The sequence below is a fragment of the Arachis hypogaea genome, chromosome 3, assembly GCF_003086295.3.
Source record: "Arachis hypogaea cultivar Tifrunner chromosome 3, arahy.Tifrunner.gnm2.J5K5, whole genome shotgun sequence".
Taxonomy (NCBI): domain Eukaryota; kingdom Viridiplantae; phylum Streptophyta; class Magnoliopsida; order Fabales; family Fabaceae; genus Arachis; species Arachis hypogaea.
The window spans coordinates 90015220-90036315 of NC_092038.1; the positions used below are offsets into that span (position 1 = coordinate 90015220).

Consider the following 21096-nt stretch of genomic DNA (forward strand, 5'->3'; position numbering starts at 1 on the left):
ATTAAAATTATCAAATTAAAGACCTAAAAAGCATGTTTTCATACTTAAGCACAATTAAAGGAGGAATCACAAAACTATGCTAGTTCATTGAATAAATGTGAAAAAGGTTGATAAAATGCTCTAAGTTCAACACAAGATAAACCCTACAAATGGGATTTATCAACCTTCCCACACTTAAACCTTAACATGTCGTGATGCTAAATTAAGAAGAAAACAAGGGGTATGACATTTATGTAATGCAACTAAACTATATGCAACCTATCTAAATGCAACTATCTATATGAGTGTGAATGCTTGGTCAAAGCAAATCAACTTCCAAGAGAACATATGTAAGCACAAGGGGTAGAGCAATAGGAATCAAACCCAACCCACAATTGTATTGAAATATCAAAAAGATTTACAAACTTGCATGAATAAGAATGATTATGGTGAAAATATGGAATTGAGCAATTGAATCCTTACTGGATATGTATCTACTCTAGTCACTCAAGTGTTTAGGGGTTGATTCACTCAATTCTCTCCTAATCATGCTTTCCAAAATTTGTTCTTTATCTAACAATCAACAATCATTCAATGCATGCATAAAAATACCATGAGGTCTTTCTCAAAGGTTGTAATGGGGCTAGGGTCAGGGTAGGATAATATATGATTAAGTGGACTAGAATTTGAATCTTTGATTAACCTGGACCTTCCCACCTAACCTATATAGTGACCTATACAAATTTTAAGCTAACCTAACTACCCATCCTTCACTTTTTCACATACTCTTGCATTTTCTTTTTCATTTCACAACACTTATGCATTGACTCTTATTGGACTCTACTTTGGGGCATTTTGTCCCCATTTTTTATTGTTTTTCTTCTTTCTTTTCTTTTATTTTCCTTTTCCATTTTTTTCTTTTTTTTCTTTTTCTTTTGTTTTTCTCAATTTTTTTCTTTCTTTCAAACTTTGTACAAGGACATCAATGCACAAGGTCTATACATTTAATCAATACATGAGCATGCACCCAATTCCCAAATATAAAAATAAAAAATACCCTTTTATCCCAACCAATGTTCCTAAACACTCTCACTAGCCTAAGCTAATCAAAGATCCAAACAAGAGACTTTCATTGTTTTCTGCCTTAAGCTTGTAATATGCTAAATAAATAACAATTGGGTTAAGCGTAGGCTCAAAATTGGTTACAATGGAAGGTAAAAGGTAGGCAATTTGGGTAAGTGAGCTAATGAAATAATGGTCTCAATCATATAAATGCCTGAATACAAGAAATAAATGGAAATATAGAATTAAACAAATCAAGGATCACAATCATAGGAAGAGAACAATTACACACAAGAAGGAAAATAAGTGGTTATAAGATATAACCACACCATTAGGCTCAAGTCTCACAAGCTTGTGTTCTTAGCTCAAAACATGCTTCACAAAATATAAAATCCAAGCAAGTTCCACAAAAATTATCCAATTAATTGGGGTTCGTTCGCTATAAATAAATTCCTTGGAAAAATTTATCATTTTGACTAAGCTTATTAATGCAATGCTGTGATTGAGAAATTCTAGAAATTCCTTAGTTTATCCCCTTTTTCAATCAAAACCAATTTTCATATGCGAAAGGGTCAACTAGGTTTCAACAATCCAAAATATTTTTCCAATCACAACCAAAAAGCTAAAACAACTATATAAAGCAAGATATAAGGTGCAAAATGAAACAACTAAAATAAAAGTATGCAACAACTAAAATAAAAGTATCCACAATACAAGTATATACAATAATCCAAAAAGTGCAAAATAAAGCAAAATAATATAGACTAAGAGATAATGTCCGAAAATGTTCACCAAAATAAAGCTATCCACTGACGGCGACGATGATGACCTCCCTACATTTAGAATGAAGCATCATCCTCGATGCTACTGCTCGAGCTCAGGTTGAGGGTCAACGGTTGCGTCTGGCTGTTGGGTCTCAGGCTGTGGCTCTATAAGGGGCTGCTGCGCCTCTGGGATAGCCTGTGTCTGTGGAGGTGCCTCTGGCTAAGCCTGCTCCTCCTCATGCTCCTCGTCAGATGAAGAAGGATCAGGAAGAGGGGGTAACTCAAAGCCCAGTGCCATAAACATATGATCCACTCTATCAAGGCATCGCATAATGCGGTGCTCACTACACTCCAGAAAGCGGAAGAGACGCTGTACCAATAGATATGTTGGCTGGGGTGCTGGTGGTGGTGCTAAGGGTGCTGCTGGTGCTGAGGGTCCTGCTGCAGCTGATGAAGAAGAAGGTCCAGATGCTGCTGCTCTGGCTCGAGCTCTAGATGCACGTCGGGATAGTGGCTTCTCGTTCACCCATGTGCCCCACGGAATAAAGTCCTCCTTGTCGTTGTCTGGGGGTAGTGGTGACACGTCATCTGCTCTCCATGGAGCACTGGCTAGCTCAGCCATCCTAGTAACCAAAGTGGTAAATGGAAGTATGCCACGGACATGTGCTCGCCACATGTATCTCCTGATCAACCGGGGGAAGTATACCTCCTTCCCCTCCATAACACATCTGATGATTGGATTTTTGACGGTTTAGAATTTCACAAATAGATTCTCGTTGTAAAGTATAGTCTCTAAACCAACAATAATCCTTTCATACAAAAATTTGTTTATCACTAGTACAAACCCCTAAATTTATAAATTGAAGTATTGAACCTCGGGTCGTTCTCCCTAGGAATTGCAATAAAGTGTCTTGTTATTGGTTATGAGTTATCTTTTTGGGGTTTTGAGATTTTTGACAAGAAATGTAAACGGCAAAGAAAATAAACTAACAACTATCAAAGCTCTTGGCAAGATATGAGAACTAGAAGTCCTATCCTAGTTATCCTCCTTAATTGTGGCCACAAATTGTTCATTGCTACCACTTAGTTAACCTCTAACCATGGAGGAAAGTCAAGTGAATGAATCGATTTGATTCCTCCAGTCCTAATCAACTCCTAAAGGGAAGACTAGCTTTAGAGGCATTCAAATCAATTAGCAACTTCTAATTATCAATCAACAAAGGAATTAGATAACTCAAGAGTCACTATAATTACTCTACCTAGGCCAAGAGGAATAAAATCTATACTAAAATCCAACCAAGCATTTCATCAAACACTTGTAAGGCACAAAGGAAAAGCATAGTAAATTGATAACAAGAGTAGAATCTAACAACAATTGAATGTAAGAAATCAACAACAACAATCAAAAGAAACACAATTATTATGCATTACCTTAAATGGAATTGGAAGAAAGTAAAAGAGACAAGAGTAGATCTACAACAAAGTATGAGAACAACATAAAGGAAATTACAACAAAAGAGTAGAAGAATAATGAATGTAACAACAAAGAATTGAGAGGTAGAAGAAGATGAAAGCATGAATTAAAACCTAGATCTAAGATTATTGAACTAAACCTAATCCTAATTCTAGAGAGAAGAGAGAGCTTCTCTCTCTAGAAACTACTTTTAACTACTTCTCAAAACTAAACTAAAGCTAATGATCAAAAGTATGTAAAGTATGTTGATTTCTCTTCAATCCTTGGCTTAAATAACATCAGAAATAAGTTAGATTGGGCCCACAAGGCTTCTAAAATCACTGGCCACAAGTTGCATTAAGTGGATCATGTGCCACCATCGGTGCGTCCGTGTACCGTGCACGTGCGCGCCCCTATGCGCAATGCAACTATGGCAAATCTTATATCATTTCGAAGCCCCAGATGTTAGCTTTCCAACGCAGCTAAAACCATATCATTTGGACCTTTGTAGCTCACGTTATGGTCAATTAAGTGCGAAGAGGTCGGCTTGACAGCTTTTGTGATTCCTACATTTTTTCATGAGTTCTCCAATTTTACATGCTTTCCTTCATTCCCTTGATCCAATCTTTGCCTCCTAAATCTGAAATCACTTAACAAACATATCAAGGCATCTAATGAAATCAAGGTGAATTAAATTTAGCTATTTTAAGACCTAAAAAGCAAGTTTTCACTCTTAAGCACAACTAAAGGAGAAGTTATAAAACCATGCTATTTCAATGGATAAATGTGGGTAAAAGGTTATAAAAATCCCCTAAATCAAGCACAAGATAAACCCCACAAATGGGGTTTATCAACATCCGATCAGGATGAGTGATCGGTCCAGATTTTAATACCCATAAAATTTTTAATTATGAATCCGCTCTTTTGGCAAGCGCACCAAAATTATCCTCAAGTAATAACTCACAGTGGAGTGGGATCGTATCCACAGAGATTAGTTGATTTGAGCAACTTTAATTAATTGGGGAATTAGTCAAGCTAAACAGGATAGATTGTAATTGCAGAATTATAAATGGCAGAATTAAAAGTGACTCAAAAACAAAGAAAGGCAATAAAGTGCAGAAATGGAAATGGCAAGAATGTAAAGGGCAGAAGCTTAAATGACATAAATGTAAATGGGAATGGGGAATTGTAGAATGTAAAAGAAAGCTATAAAGAAAGTGGTAGATGAGAATAGGGGGAATTCATTGAGATTAGGAGATGTTGTCTCTTTGGATTAAATCCAGCTTATATCCTCTTCAATCATGCAACTCATTGACCTCTTGGCAATCATGATTGATTGAGCCCCAATCCCTTGGTGACTCAATCTCTCAGATCTTGATCAATAGCCAATTCCTTGGTCTAATTGCTCATAAAGAGAGATATGCTTGGTCCCTGATTATACCACACATCATCATAAGTCCAGGTAGAGGGAGGATTGTATGTCACCATATTCAAACACCAAAACCCAGATTCTACTTAAGTGTGAGAAGGGATTTCTAGGATGGTTTCATGTTTCCTTTTCCAAGGTTCCCATGAAACCCATTTTGCATTCAACCTCTTTTCCAAGACGATTGAGCACTAAGCATGAAAAACGAAATTCCTTCTAGCAAATCAAAGAGAAGATAAAGAGAAGAAGAAAATTCACTATCATTAATCCATCAAGTACAACAGAGCTCCCTCTCTCAATGAGAGGGCATTTAGCTACTCATACCTTGGAGAAAAGTATTTCAAGATGGTGTGAAAAGTAAAACTAAAAACTCTTCTAATTGCTTAACCCTCTTCTCAGTACTTCTTGGGGTTATTTATACTACTCCTAGCTCTCAAAATAAAAGAAATACAAAAGTGGAAAAAAAGGAAAATTACAATTTTAAGGGAAAAGAAATTCAATAAACATGATCTCCTAGCTGGCGTGTAGCTGGCGCTTCAGTGGCGTGCCACATCCTCCTCTAATTCTGGCTTGGCATGCCACGCCTAACTCTTCAAGTGGCACGCCCTCCTTCATTAACATCCCTGGTGTGCCACACCTTCGAGCCAAAGTGGTACGCCCAGGTCTTCTCCCTCTTCTTCTTGCTTATGGAAATTTGAACTTGCGTGGCACACCCAGGATCTGGCGTGCCACGTCCTTGCTGTGTGCTCGATCCATCTCTCTTGAAAGTTGAACTAGCGTGGCATGCCCATTTGTGTGCTTGACTCCTTCGGTGGCGTGCCACGCCCAACATTCAAGTGGCAAGCCCACGGTGGAGGTTGGATGCTGGCATGCCACGCCTTCGTTGCCAAGTGGGCACGCTCTTTTGGTTGGCTTCTTAACTTCCTTTCTGGAAAATATAACCAGCGTGCCACACCCAGAGGCTGGTGTGGCACGCCCTTCATCTTGCCTTGGTTCCAATAGCTGGCGGTTCATGCCCAGCATTCAAGTGGCACGCCATAGTGAGATTCTTGAGCTGGCGTGCCACGCTAGTGTACTTTCTGTGGCGTTTGCTCCAAGTGGCACGCCCGTTTTACACGCTCGGCTTGTTTTGTTGTTTTCTTCCCATTTTTGATGTCTTTTTCACCTGAAATTCAGTACAACCTCATTTCAAAGCAATGTACTATACTATCCATCAAATATTGCATGAATTGCAATGATCAAATGAGATTATGCTCTTTTGTGGTCCTTTTTATGCAAGAAAAAAAGGTAGATGATGCAAGTCATCAATGAGCATGTCCACCGGAATCTCAGTAAAATGGGTGGTAGGCATGACATAGGTGGCAAAGATCTGCTGCCATGTCCTAGCTTCTCTCGATAAGTGAGCAAACAGCATCCCCTTGGGTTTCCTATTATCAGCATCCATCACCCAAGGGGCATCTGGAGTGGCAATAACATACCTCAAAGCAGCATAATCAAATGTCATACAATGCATCTCCACCTCCGCCTGCTCATAGGCATCTGTGGCACCGGTCTTAGGCAGACAATGAAGTGCATCCTCAATAGCAGCCTCTGTATCCAATATCTGTCCGCCTTGTAGGTAAACCGAATCAAGGGTCGCTCTGAAGAAACTGCAGTAAAACTCCTTGATCCATGATGTGTTTATCCTACCCAACTCCCTATCAACAAAGCCTAGGCCCAACCCCTGAATACGGGCTTCAATAGATCACCTCAAGTAAGCGGGGATGGCCAGTTTCTTCTCTATGTTGAGGTTTTTCTTCCAATAGGTCAGAAAGCAGAGCTCATAGTACAGGTTGGGAAACCTGTCTATGTCAGTGGTAGGTAGCTACTGGTTCTCTTGGCGAAGGGCGAAAGAGTAGAGGCTTGAGGTTTCTTCCTCTTTCTAGAGGTAACCTTGGCTTTTCCTCTATCAGACATCCTAGAAAACAGATATGGCAGGATATAAACAATTAAGCCAAGTAGAGGAATAGAAAGCAAGGAATGACATATGCATGAAGTGAGTTAAAAGGAAAGAATTCTTGGAATGTAAGCAACAAAAATAAAAAATAAAAACAAAGCCATAAACCAGGAATTCTTGCAGTAGTAGCACAATGCTTGCTTATTAAGCTCAATAAGCGTCATACCCAAAAGAATGGTAAGAAGGTTAGTTTTAAACTAACAAGAGAAATTAGCATGTTAAGCAAGTTAAAAGTTAGAAAACTAGTTCAAAACTAAGTGGCATAACGATTATTAGCTTAATCAAGATAAATGCATAAGATAAGGATAACAAGCACACTCACATTCATGAGGAAGATGTAGTCATTGATGATGAAATATGAATTTACATAAAGCATATAATTGAAAGCAAGTCATCAACAATGCACAAGGTCACTAGGTGTGCAATACTTGGCATTGAAAGATTGAGGTATGCACTAGTGTAACCAAAAGCAAGTTGAAAACAATTTTACGAGGGTTACATGAGTGCACTGCACCAAGTATTACAAACAAATGAACCATATTCAAGAAAGAAAATCCAAGTTAAGGTCAAATGGTAGGCTCAGTGTAAGTCAAAAGGCATTTAATTTAACTTGAAAAGTGAAAGTACATGAAGGTTCAATGCATATCATGGGAAACAAAACAAACACGGAAATGCAAACCAAAGTAACCTAAGAATTGAACTTGGTTTTAAGTCAAGTAAGACTCAATTCAAAAAGTATCAAGTTCAATTCTAGGTAGCAAGTTTAAAAACAATTTAATTTCCAAAAATTTCGGCAACATTCCGGCAATAAATCGGATGTTCCCGGATAGCAAAAAGTAGCAAAAATCACATATAAATCCAAAAATTGCAACATGATAAAAGTATGGATTGCATATGTACAGGCAGCATCAAACGCAATCAAACAAAGAAAGTACAGCAAGGCAGCAATGAAAAAAAGCAGCATAGCAGTGACAGAATTGCACAGAGCATTATACTAATCATCACTCAGCAATAAGAAATTTACATTCAGAAAGTAAACAAGAACGGAGCAATTATCAGACCTAAAATCCTCTAACCACATCCTAACTACCTAAAACCATGCATCTCTAATTATCCTAACAAGCAGAATTAAGCAACTAACTAACCAAAATTAACGAACAAAATTAAACGAAAAGGAAGTGAAACAAGGAGGCAGTGAAGCAGGGGAAACTGGAGGGTAGCAGAAACAGAATCGAAAGTGGTGGAGAAGAAAGGCAGCAGAGCCGCATAGAGATGGTGGTGGCCTGGTTGAGCTCGCGGCGGTGCCAGGACAGGGCAGAGGCACGGAACAGAAAAGCAGAGCAGGGGCAGAGGTAGAGTGATGGTGGTGAGCAGTAAGGGAAAGGGGTAAAATGTGAGAAGGAGGGGAGAAGGAGTGATGATGAGGGTGGCCGAGGCTTCGCCAATGGTTGCGGTGGAGTTGGGTTGCTGGAAGGAGAATAGAGAGAGGGGTGGTGAGAGATGGAAGTGGGAAGAGAGGAGGGAAGAGAGGGGAGAAGATGGGGCGGTCGGCGGTGACAATGGGTGCCGGAGGGTGATTGCGGTGGAGGCTGGAGGTGGTCACAGGGAGTGGTTATGGAGAAAGGGAGGAGGAACGATGGAAGAGAGAGAGAGGTGAGGGTGTGCATGAATGTTAGGGTTCTCGCATGGATGTGGGTTAAGGTTTTTGAATCTAAGCGTGCGCGTCCTGTATGCGTCCATGTAGATGGGCGAAGAAATGAATGGACGCGAAAGCGTGGTGTGCGCTTCAGCGCGGATGGGGAACATGCGCATGGACGCGTACACACGCTGCACGCGTACGCATGGGTTGATATTTGTCCCACACGCTTAGTGAACGCGCAAAAGTTGTGCAACTCTCGGGTTACATGTATGGGATCCACGCTTCCGCATCAACTTGCGTATGCGTGCATGAACTTGCGCCACACACCCAGTGTTCGCATCACGTTTGCTTAACTCTCTGGAATCATGTATGGGGCTGTGTCCTCCCATCGACGCGTACGCATATACCTGCCTCTTTTTTTTTCAAAAGTACTAAAAACTGCTCAAAATCTCCCTAACACTACCTACAGCTCAAAATCAACCAAACATGCAAAGTTGCAAAAATCTTTTTGGCTTTTGAAAGTTTTTCAAAAATAAGCAAGGAAACTTGCATCACAAGAAACTAGCAACCAAATTATTATGACAACTATATGAAAAGGAAACTACCTACAATGGTAACTCAAATCACTTATTAACTGAATCTAAAGGAGAGTGGAAAGAGTTTACCATGGTGGAGTGTCTCCTACCTAACACTTTTAGTTTAAGTCCTTAAGTTGGACATTTGGGAAGCTCTTTGTCATGGTGGCTTATGCTTGTACTCATCCTTGAATCTCCAAGTATCTTTGCTTCTCAATTGGTTGATAGAAATTCTAACCGTCTTCACCAAGCATGGGCAGAGTTCTAACCAAGATATGAGCTCCCATAGTTGGTCTTCATGCTTCGATCCGGTATCCCATATCTTATTTTCACACCCGTCTTCTAGTTGATCGTCATGAATCTTCCATCCGGGTGGTTGACACATAAAATTCTCTTTAGCACACCAAATTTTCTTCCTAGACCCAAACAAAGTAGCATTCTTCTAATCATGGCCCCTTTGCTTTGAAAGTTTGAGCTCAATGAGCCTAATACCAAACTTCCAACCACTACACAACTCCCTTTTACTCTTAGTTCCACAAAGAGCTCTAAGTTGCCCATCCGTTTCAATTAGACCATATTCAAGTGAGAAAGGAAAGCTTAAGGATAGGAGTTTTACCCACTTGAATGTTGTGTTGGATGGTTACTTAGGAGGGTGACCTCCCTATACTTAGACAAGATGAGGTCTATGATAAGCGGATAATTTATACGCTTTTTGGCATTGTTTTTAGGTAGTTTTTAGTAGGATCTAGCTACTTTAATATATTTTTATTAGTTTTTAAGCAAAATTCAAATTTTTGGACTTTACTATGGATTTGTGTATTTTTCTATGATTTCCGGTATTTTCTGGCTGAAATTGAGGGACCTGAGCAAAAATCTAATTCAGAGGCTGAAAAAGGACTGCTGATGTTGTTGGATTCTGACCTCCCTACACTCGAAGTGGATTTTTCTAGAGCTATAGAAACCCAATTGGCGCGCTCTTAATTGCATTGGAAAGTAGACATCCTGGGCTTTCCAGCAATATATAATAGTCCATACTTTGCCCGAGTTTTAACGATGCAAACTGGCGTTTAAACACCAACTTCCTGCCCTATTCTAGAGTGAAACGCCAGAACTAAGTTACAAGCTGGAGTTAAACGCCCAAACTGGCATAAAAGCTGCCGTTTAACTCCAAGAAAAGTCTCTGCACATGAAAGCTTTAATGCGCAGCCCAAGCACACACCAAGTGGGCCCAGACGTGGATTTCTACATCATTTACTTATTTCTGTAAACCCTAGTAACTAGTTTAGTATAAATAGGACTTGTTACTATTATACACACATCTTGGGACATTTAGTCCTTAGACCTATCTTTGGAACGTTTTTCCTTAGACTTGGAGGTTGGCCACTCGGCCATGCCTAGACTATTTTCACTTGTGTATTTTCAATGGTGGAGTTTCTACACACCATAGATTAGGGTGTGGAGCTGGTGGACGAAATTGTGATTCAATTGTTATTCCATTTTGCAAAATTCATTGCTTTTCACAACTCCGTTCAACTTAACCAGCAAGTGTACTGGGTCATCCAAGTAATACCTTACGTGAGTAAGGGTCGATCCCACAGAGATTGTTGGTATGAAGCAAGCTATGGTCATCTTGTAAATCTCAGTTAGGTAGATTAAATAGTTTTGGGTTTCGAAAATTAATAGTAAAAGGAAAATAAAAGGGATAGAAATACTTATGTAAATTAATAGTGGGAATTTCAGATAAGTTTATGGAGATGCTATGCTCCTCTTGAATCTCTACTTTCCTATTACAGTCATCCAATCCTTCCTACTCCTTTCCATGGCAAGCTGTATGTAGGGCATCACTGTTGTCAATGGTTACATCCCATCCTCTCAGTGAAAATGTTCCTATGCTCTGTCACAGCACGGCTAATCATCTGTCGGTTCTCAATCAGGTTGGAATAGAATCCCTTGATTCTTTTACGCTTGTCATCACGCCCAGCCTTCAGGAGTTTGAAGCTCGTCACAGTCATTCAATCCCAGAATCCTACTCGGAATACCACAGACAAGGTTTAGACTTTCCGGATCCTCATGAATGCCGCCATCTATCTAGCTTATACCACGAAGATTCTGTTGGGGAATCGAAGAGATATGCGCCCGGCCAAGAGTAGAACGGAAGTGGTTGTCAGTCACGCGCGTTCATAGGTGAGAATGATGATGAGTGTCACGGATCATCACATTCATCAAAGTTAAGTGTAGCGTATATCTTGGAATAAGAATAGAAGAGAATTGAATAGAAAGTAATAATAATTGTATTGAAACTTGAGGTACAGCAGAGCTCCACACCCTTAATCTATGGTGTGCAGAAACTCCACTGTTGAAAATACATAAGTAAAAGGTTCAGGCATGGCCAAATGGCCAGCCCCCAAAACGTGATCACAGGATTCAAAATACAATCCAGGATGATAATATGATAGTAAAAAGTTCTATTTATAATAAACTAGCTCCTAGGGTTTACATGAGTAAGTAATTGATGCATAAATCCACTTCCGGGGCCCACTTGGTGTATGTTTGGGCTGAGCTTGATCTATCCACGAGCTGAGGCTTCTCTTGGAGTTGAACTCCAAGTTATGACATGTTTTGGGCGTTCAACTCCGGATCATGACGTTTTTCTGGCGTTTAACTCCAGACAGTAGCATGTACTTGGCGTTCAATGCCAAGTTACGTCGTCAATTTCCGAATGAAGTATAAACTATTATATATTGCTGGAAAGATCTGGATGTCTACTTTCCAATGCCGTTGAGATCGCGCCAATTGGAGTTCTGTAGCTCCAGAAAATCCATTTCGAGTGCAGGGAGGTCAGATTCCAACAACATCAGCAGTCCTTTTGTCAGCCTTTTTCAGAGTTTTGCTCAAGTCCCTCAATTTCAGCCAGAATTTACCTGAAATCACAGAAAAACACACAAACTCATAGTAGAGTCCAGAAATGTGAATTTAACATAAAAACTAATGAAAACATCCATAAAAGTAGCTCAAACTTACTAAAAACTACCTAAAAACAATGCCAAAAAGCGTATAAATTATCCGCTCATCACAACACCAAACTTAAATTGTTGCTTGTCCCCAAGCAACTTAAAATCAAATAGGATAAAAGAAGAGAATATACTATAAATTTCGAATTATCAATGAATATTAATTATAACTAGATGAGCGGGACTTGTAGCTTTTTGCCTCTGAACAGTTTTGGCATCTCACTTTTTCCTTTGAAGTTCAGAGTGATTGGCGTCTCTGGGAACTTAGAATTTTGGATAGTGTTATTGACTTTCCTAGTTGAGCATGTTGATTCTTGAACACAGTTACTTATGAGTCTTGGCCGTGGCCCTAAGCACTTTGTTTTCCAGTATTACCACCGGATACATAAATGCCACAGACACATAACTGGGTGAACCTTTTCAGATTGTGACTTAGCTTTGCTAAAGTCCCCAGTTAGTGGTGTCCAGAGCTCTTAAGCACACTCTTTTTGCTTTGGATCACGACTTTAACCACTCAGTCTCAAGCTTTTCACTTGGACCTTCATGACACAAGCACATGGTTAGGGACAGCTTGATTTAGCCGCTTATGCCTGGATTTAATTTCCTTGGGCCCTCCTATCCATTGATGCTCAAAGCCTTGGACCCTTTTTACCCTTGCCTTTTGGTTTTAAGGGCTATTGGCTTTTTCTGCTTGCTTTTTCTTTTTCTTTCTATTTTTTTTTCGCAAAATTTTTTTTTTCGCACAAGCTTTCTTTTTCACTGCTTTTTCTTGCTTCAAGAATCAATTTCATGATTTTTTTCAGATCATCAATAACATTTCTCTTTGTTCATCATTCTTTCAAGAGCCAACAATTTTTAACACTCATAAACAACAAGATTAAAAGACATATGCACTGTTCAATCATTCATTCAGAAAACAAAAAGTATTGTCACCACATCAATATAATTAAATTAAATTCAAGGATAAATTCGAAATTCATGTACTTCTTATTCTTTTGAATTAAAACATTTTTCATTTAAGAGAGGTGAAGGACTAATGGATTTTATTCATAGCTTTAAGGCATGGTTACATACTAGTGATCATGAAGTAGAGACACAAAACATAGATAAACACAACATTAAAAACCGAAAACAAAAAGAAATAAAGAACAAGGAATGAATCCACCTTTAGTGGCGTCTTCTTCTTGAAGGACCAACAATGTCCTTATGCTCTTCTATGTCCCTTCCTTGCCTTTGTTGCTCCTCCCTCATTGCTTTTTGATCTTCTCTTATTTCTTGGAGAATGATGGAGTGCTCATGATGTTCCACCCTTAATTGTTCCACATTGTGGCTCAAATCTTCTAAGGAGGTGTTGAGTTGCTCCCAATAGTTGTTGGGAGGAAAGTGCATCCCTTGAGGCATCTCAGGGATTTCTTGATGATGAGCTTCCTCATGCATCTCTTGAGAACCGTGCATGGTCTCTCTTGCTTGCTCCATCCTCTTCTTGGTGATGGGCTTATCCTCTTCAATGGGGATATCTCCTTCTATGCTAACTCCGGCTGAGTAACACATATGGCAAATAAGGTGAGGGAAGGCTAGCCGTGCCATGGGTGAGGGCTTGTCGGCTATTTTGTAGAGTTCATTGGAGATGACCTCATGAACTTCTACTTCCTCTCCAATCATGATGCTGTGAATCATGATGGCCCGATCCACAGTAACTTCAGATCGGTTGCTAGTAGGAATGATGGAGCGTTGGATGAACTCCAACCATCCTCTAGCCACAGGCTTGAGATCCAGTCTTCTTAGTTAAACTGGCTTGCCTTTGGAGTCTATTCTCCATTGGGCTCCTTCCACACATATGTCCATTAGGACTTGGTCCAACCTTTGATTAAAGTTGACCCTTCTAGTGTAGGGGCGTTCATCTCCTTGCATCATGGGCAAGTGAAACGCCAACCTCACATTTTCCGGACTAAAATCTAAGTATTTCCCCCGAACCATTGTGAGGTAGTTCTTTGGATTTGGGTTCATACTTTGATCATGGTTCCTAGTGATCCATGCATTGGCATAGAACTCTTGAACCATTAAGATTCCGACTTGTTGCATGGGGTTGGTTAAGACTTCCCAACCTCTTCTTTGGATCTCATGTCGGATCTCCGGATAGTCATTCTTTTTGAGCTTGAAAGGGACCTCGGGGATCACCTTCTTCTTTGCCACAACATCATAGAAGTGGTCTTGATGGCTCTTAGAGATGAATCTTTCCATCTCCCATGACTCGGAGGTGGAAGCTTTTGTCTTCCCTTTTCCTTTTCTAGAGGATACTCCGGCCTTTGGTGCCATTGATGGTAATGGAAAAACAAAAAGCTTATGCTTTTACCACACCAAACTTAAAATATTGCTCGCCCTCGAGCAAGAGAAGAAAGAAGAGAAGAAGAAGAAGAAGAAATATGGTAGAGAGGGAGAGAGGTAGGTTCGGCTAAGTGGGAGAAGAGGGGTTTGTGTTGTGTGAAAATGAAGGAGAATGGAAGGGTATTTATAGGGAGAGGGGAGGGTGTATGTTCGGCCATTTTGGGTGGGAATGGGTGGGAAATTGAATTTGAATTTTATGAAGGTAGGTGGGGTTTATGGGGAAGAGTGGGTTGATGTGAGTGGTGAATGGGGCAATTGGGAAGAGGAATTGAGGTGATTGGTGAGGAGTGTTGGGAAGTGTGACATGGGGAGTAGGAAAGTGTGATTAGGATTAGGAGAGTGTAATTAGGGAATATGGTAGGTGGGGATCCTGTGGGGTCCACAGATCCTGAGGTGATCCTGTGGGGTCCACAGGATCCTGAGGTGTCAAGGAATTCCATCCCTGCACCAAATAGGCATGTAAAATGCCTTTGCACACCATTCTGGCATTTAAACGCCCATTGGTGCACGTTCTGGGCGTTCAACGCCCATGTAAAGCATGTTTCTGGCGTTGAACGCCAGTTTCATGCTTGTTACTGGCGTTCAGCGCCAGCTTTTCTTCTCTGGGCACATTCCTGGCGTTCAGCGCCAGAATGTTGCTTGTTTCTGGCGTTCAGCGCCAGAATGGTTCTCTGTTCTGGCGTTGAACGCCGGCCAGATGCATCTTACTGGCGTTGAACGCCAGCCTGTGCGTCCTCCAGGGTGAAAAATATTTTTCTTCTGTTTTTGACTCTGTTTTTAATTTTTATGATTTTTTTCGTGACTCCTCATGATCATGTACCTAATAAAACACAAAATAACAATAAAATAAAAATTAGATAATTAAAATTGGGTTGCCTCCCAACAAGCGCTTCTTTAATGTCAATAGCTTGACAGTGGCTCTCATGGAGCCACAAGGTGATCAGGTCAATGTTAGTGTAGTCCCAACACCAAACTTAGAGTTTGGACATGGGGTCTTAACACCAAACTTAGAGTTTGGTTGTGGCCTCACAACACCAAACTTAGAGTTTGACTGTGTGGGCTCTTCTTGACTCTGAACTGAGAGAAGCTCTTCATGCTTACTCTCTTTTGTCACAGAGGGATGGTCATGTGCCTTAAACACAAGGTAGTCCCCATTCAATTGAAGGACTAACTCACCTCTGTTGACATCTATCACAGCTTCTGCTGTGGCTAGGAAAGGTCTTCCAAGGATGATGCAATCATCCTCTTCCTTCCTAGTGTCTAAGATTATGAAATCAGCAGGGATGTAAAGGCCTTCAACCTTTACTAACACGTCCTCTACTATTCCATAAGCTTGTCTCAATGACTTATCTGCCAATTGTAATGAGAACAAGGCAGGTTGTACCTCAATGATCCCTAGCTTCTCCATTACAGAGAGTGGCATAAGATTTATCCCTGACCCTAGATCACATAGAGCTTTTTCAAAGCTCATGGTGCCTATGGTACAAGGTATTAGGAACTTGCCAGGATCTTGTTTCTTTTGAGGTAGAGTTTTCTGAATCCAAGTATCCAGTTCACTAATGAGCAAGGGAGGTTCACTTTCCCAAGTCTCATTACCAAACAACTTGGCATTCAGCTTCATGATAGCTCCTAAGTATTGAGCAATTTGCTCTCCAGTCACATCTTCATCCTCTTCAGAGGATGAATAGTCTTCAGAGCTCATGAATGGCAGAAGGAGATTTAATGGAATCTCTATGGTCTCTATATGAGCCTCAGATTCCTTTGGATCCTTAATAGGAAACTCCTTCTTGCTTGAGGGACGTCCCAGGAGGTCTTCCTCACTAGGATTTTCGTCCTCCTCCTCCCTTGTGCATTCGGCCATATTGACTAAATCAATGGCCTTGCACTCTCTTTTTGGATTCTCTTCTGTATTACTTGGGAGAATACTGGGAGGAGTTTCAATGACTTTCTTACTCAGCTGGCCCACTTGTGCCTCCAAATTTCTAATGGAGGATCTTGTTTCATTCATGAAACTGAAAGTGGCCTTTGACAGATCAGAGACTATATTGGCTAAATTAGAAGTGTTTTGTTCAGAATTCTCTGTCTGTTGCTGAAAAGATGATGGATATGGCTTGCTATTGCTCAGCCTATTGCGTCCACCATTGTTAAAGCCTTGTTGAGGCTTTTGTTGATCCTTCCAGGAGAAATTTGGATGATTTCTCCATGATGGATTATAGGTGTTTCCATATGGTTCACCCATGTAATTAACCTCTGCCATGGCAGGGTTCTCAGGATCATAAGCTTCTTCAGAAGCTGCCTCTCTAGTACTGTTGGATGCATGTTGCAATCCATTCAGATTTTGAGAGATCATGTTGACCTGTTGAGTCAACACTTTATTCTGAGCCAATATGGCATTCAGAGCATCAATTTCAAGAACTCCTTTCTTCTGAGGTATCCCATTATTCACGGAATTCCTCTCAGAGGTATACATGAATTGGTTGTTTGCAACCATGTCAATGAGTTCTTGAGCCTCTTCAGGCGTTTTCTTCAGGTGAATAGATCCACCTGCAGAATGGTCCAATGACATTTTCGAAAATTCAGAGAGACCATAATAGAATATATCTAATAGGGTCCATTCTGAAAACATGTCAGATGGACATCTTTTGGTCAGCTGCTTGTATCTTTCCCAAGCTTCATAGAGGGATTCACCATCTTTTTGTTTGAAAGTTTGAACATCCACTCTCAGCTTGCTCAGCTTTTGAGGAGGAAAGAATTTATCTAAGAAGGCAGTGACCAGCTTATCCCAGGAGTCCAGGCTATCCTTAGGTTGTGAATCCAACCATATTCTAGCTCTGTCTCTTACAGCAAAAGGGAAAAGCATGAGTCTGTAGACTTCAGGATCAACTCCATTTGTCTTTACAGTTTCACAGATCTGCAAGAACTCAGTTAAAAACTGATAAGGATCTTCAGATGGAAGCCCATAAAACTTGCAGTTTTGTTGCATTAAGGCAACTAGCTGAGGTTTCAGCTCAAAGTTATTGGCTCCAATGGCAGGAATGGAGATGCTTCTTCCATCAAACTTGGACGTTGGCTTTGTGAAGTCACCAAGCATTCTCCTTGCATTATTATTATTATTTTCGGCTGCCATCTCCTTCTCTTGTTCGAAAATTTCTGAAAGGTTATTTCTGGATTGTTGTAATTTAGCTTCTCTTAATTTTCTCTTCAGATTCCTTTCAGGTTCTGGATCAATTTCAACAAGAGTGCCTTTTTCCCTGTTCCTGCTCATATGAAAGAGAAGAAAACAAGAAAAGAAAGAGGAATCCTCTATGTCACAGTATAGAGATTCCTTTCTGTTAGTAGACAGAAAAAGGGGGGAAGAATCCAAATACAAGGGATATAAGAAGTTTGGATTCTTAGATGAAGAGAGGTGAAGAGAAGTGTTAGTAATTAATTAATTAAATAGAATAAGAGAAGAGAAGAGAAATTTCGAAAATAATTTTTGAAAAAGAGGTTAGTAATTTTCGAAAATTAGAGATAAGATAAGATTAAAATTAAAATTTAAACCAATTAAAAAGAATTTTTGAAAAAGAGAGAAGTATTTTTGAAAATTAGAGATGGATAGGAAGTTAGTTGGTTTTGAAAAAGATAAGAAACAAACAAAAAGTTAGTTAGTTGATTGAAAAAGATTTTGAAATTAAAATTTAAAAGGATAAGAAGAAAGGAGGTTAGATAAGATATTTTGAAATCAAATTTTGAAAAAGATAAAATAATATAAGATTTTTAAGAAAAAGATATTTTTAAAAAGATTTAATTTTTAAAATTACTTAACTAACAAGAAACTACAAGATAAGATTCTAGAACTTAAAGATTGAACCTTTCTTAACAAGAAAGTAACAAACTTCAAATTTTTGAATCAATCACATTACTTGTTAGCTAATTTTCGAAAATTTGATATAAAGATAAGAAAAAGATTTTGAAAATATTTTGAAAAAGATTTTTGAAATTTTCGAAAATAGAAAAAATGAAAAAGATATGATTTTTGAAAAAGATTTTGAAAAGATAAGATTTTTAAAATTTGAAATTTTGACTTGACTTGTAAGAAACAACTAATTTTGAAAATTTTTTGACCAAGTCAACCCAAAGTTTCGAAAATTTGGAGGGAAATAAGGAAAAGATATATTTTTGATTTTTGAATTTTTTTTTAAAGAAAAACACAAAAATGACCCAAAACATGAAAATTTTGGATCAAGACACAAGATGCATGCAAGAATGCTATGAATGTCAAGATGAACACCAAGAACACTTTGAAGATCATGATGAACATCAAGAACATAATTTTGAAAAATTTTTGATGCAAAGAAAACATGCAAGACACCAAACTTAGAAATTTTTAATGCTTGGAAAATATGAATGCAAAGATGCACATGAAAAACAACAACCAACACAAAACAAGAAAACATCAAGATCAAACAAGAGGACTTATCAAGAACAACTTGAAGATCATGAAGAACACTATGAATGCATGAGATTTTCGAAAAAATGCAAGAAAAATTTTAAAAGCATGCAATTAACAACAAACTTAAAAATTAACACAAGACTCAAACAAGAAACACAAAATATTTTTGATTTTTATGATTTTCTAATTTTTTTGTATTTTTATTCTAATTTTTTTTTCGAAAAAACATGGTTAGAAAAACGAAAAAGAAAAGAAAAATTTTAAAAAAGATTTTTGAAAAGAAAATTACCTAATCTGAGCAACAAGTTGAACCGTCAGTTGTCCATACTCGAACAATCCCCGGCAACGGCGCCAAAAACTTGGTGGACGAAATTGTGATTCAATTGTTATTCCATTTTGCAAAATTCATTGCTTTTCACAACTCCGTTCAGCTTAACCAGCAAGTGTACTGGGTCATCCAAGTAATACCTTACGTGAGTAAGGGTTGATCCCACAGAGATTGTTGGTATGAAGCAAGCTATGGTCATCTTGTAAATCTCAGTTAGGCAGATTAAATAGTTTTGGGTTTCAAAAATTAATAGTAAAAGGAAAATAAAAGGGATAGAAATACTTATGTAAATTAATAGTGGGAATTTCAGATAAGTGTATGGAGATGCTATGCTCCTCTTGAATCTCTACTTTCCTATTACAGTCATCCAATCCTTCCTACTCCTTTCCATGGCAAGCTGTATGTAGGGCATCACTGTTGTCAATGGTTACATCCCATCCTCTCAGTGAAAACGTTCCTATGCTCTGTCACAGCACGGCTAATCATCTGTCGGTTCTCAATCAGGTTGGAATAGAATCCCTTGATTCTTTTGCGCTTGTCATCACGCCCAGCCTTCAGGAGTTTGAAGCTCGTCACAGTCATTCAATCCCAGAATCCTACTCGGAATACCACATACAAGGTTTAGACTTTCCGGATCCTCATGAATGCCGCCATCTATCTAGCTTATACCACGAAGATTCTGTTGGGGAATCGAAGAGATATGCGCCCGGCCAAGAGTAGAACGGAAGTGGTTGTCAGTCACGCGCGTTCATAGGTGAGAATGATGATGAGTGTCACGGATCATCACATTCATCAAAGTTAAGTGTAGCGTATATCTTGGAATAAGAATAGAAGAGAATTGAATAGAAAGTAATAATAATTGTATTGAAACTTGAGGTACAGCAGAGCTCCACACCCTTAATCTATGGTGTGCAGAAACTCCACTGTTGAAAATACATAAGTAAAAGGTTCAGGCATGGCCGAATGGCCAGCCCCCAAAACGTGATCACAGGATTCAAAATACAATCCAGGATGATAATATGATAGTAAAAAGTTCTATTTATAATAAACTAGCTCCTAGGGTTTACATGAGTAAGTAATTGATGCATAAATCCACTTCCGGGGCCCATTTGGTGTATGTTTGGGCTGAGCTTGATCTATCCACGAGCTGAGGCTTCTCTTGGAGTTGAACTCCAAGTTATGACGTGTTTTGGGCGTTCAACTCCGGATCATGACGTTTTTCTGGCGTTTAACTCCAGACAGTAGCATGTACTTGGCGTTCAACGCCAAGTTACGTCGTCAATTTCCGAATGAAGTATGGACTATTATATATTGCTAGAAAGCTCTGGATGTCTACTTTCCAACGCCGTTGAGAGCGCACCAATTGAAGTTCTGTAGCTCCAGAAAATCCATTTCGAGTGCAGGGAGGTCAGATTCCAACAGCATCAGCAGTCCTTTTGTCAGCCTTTTTCAGAGTTTTGCTCAAGTCCCTCAATTTCAGCCAGAATTTACCTGAAATCACAGAAAAACACACAAACTCATAGTAAAGTCCAGAAATGTGAATTTAACATAAAAACTAATGAAAACATCCCTAAAAGTAGCTCAAACTTACTAAAAACTACCTAAAAACAATGCCAAAAAGCGTATAAATTATCCGCTCATCAGGAGCTCTGTTGTTCCTCGAGTATTAATGCAAAGTACTATTGTTCTTCTATTCAATACAAGCTTATTCTTATTCTAAGATATTCATTCATACACAAGAACATGATGAATGTGAAGATCATGTGACACTCATCACCATTCTCACTTATGAACGCGTGCCTGACAATGCAAACACTTCCGTTCTACATAAAAACAAGCTTGAATGCATATCTCTTGGGTCTCTAATCAACGATTCACATCGTTTCCCCTCTGATAATGGGGCATCTAAATCCGAGATTAGAATCTTCGTGGTATAGGCTAGAATCCATTGGCAGCATTCTTGAGATCCGGAAAGTCTAAACCTTGTCTGTGGTATTCCGAGTAGGATCTGGGAAGGGATGACTGTGACGAGCATCAAACTCA

At 39.2% G+C, this 21096-nt stretch overlaps 1 non-coding gene across 1 annotated transcript; it reads left to right on the forward strand.

Annotated features, from left to right (window-relative positions):
• The first annotated feature begins 16914 nt into the window (after window positions 1-16914).
• Window positions 16915-17018, forward strand: LOC112793202 (small nucleolar RNA R71). The gene has a single exon (XR_003197908.1). It is a non-coding gene; the product is annotated as a small nucleolar RNA R71 (small nucleolar RNA).
• Window positions 17019-21096: the final 4078 nt, after the last annotated feature.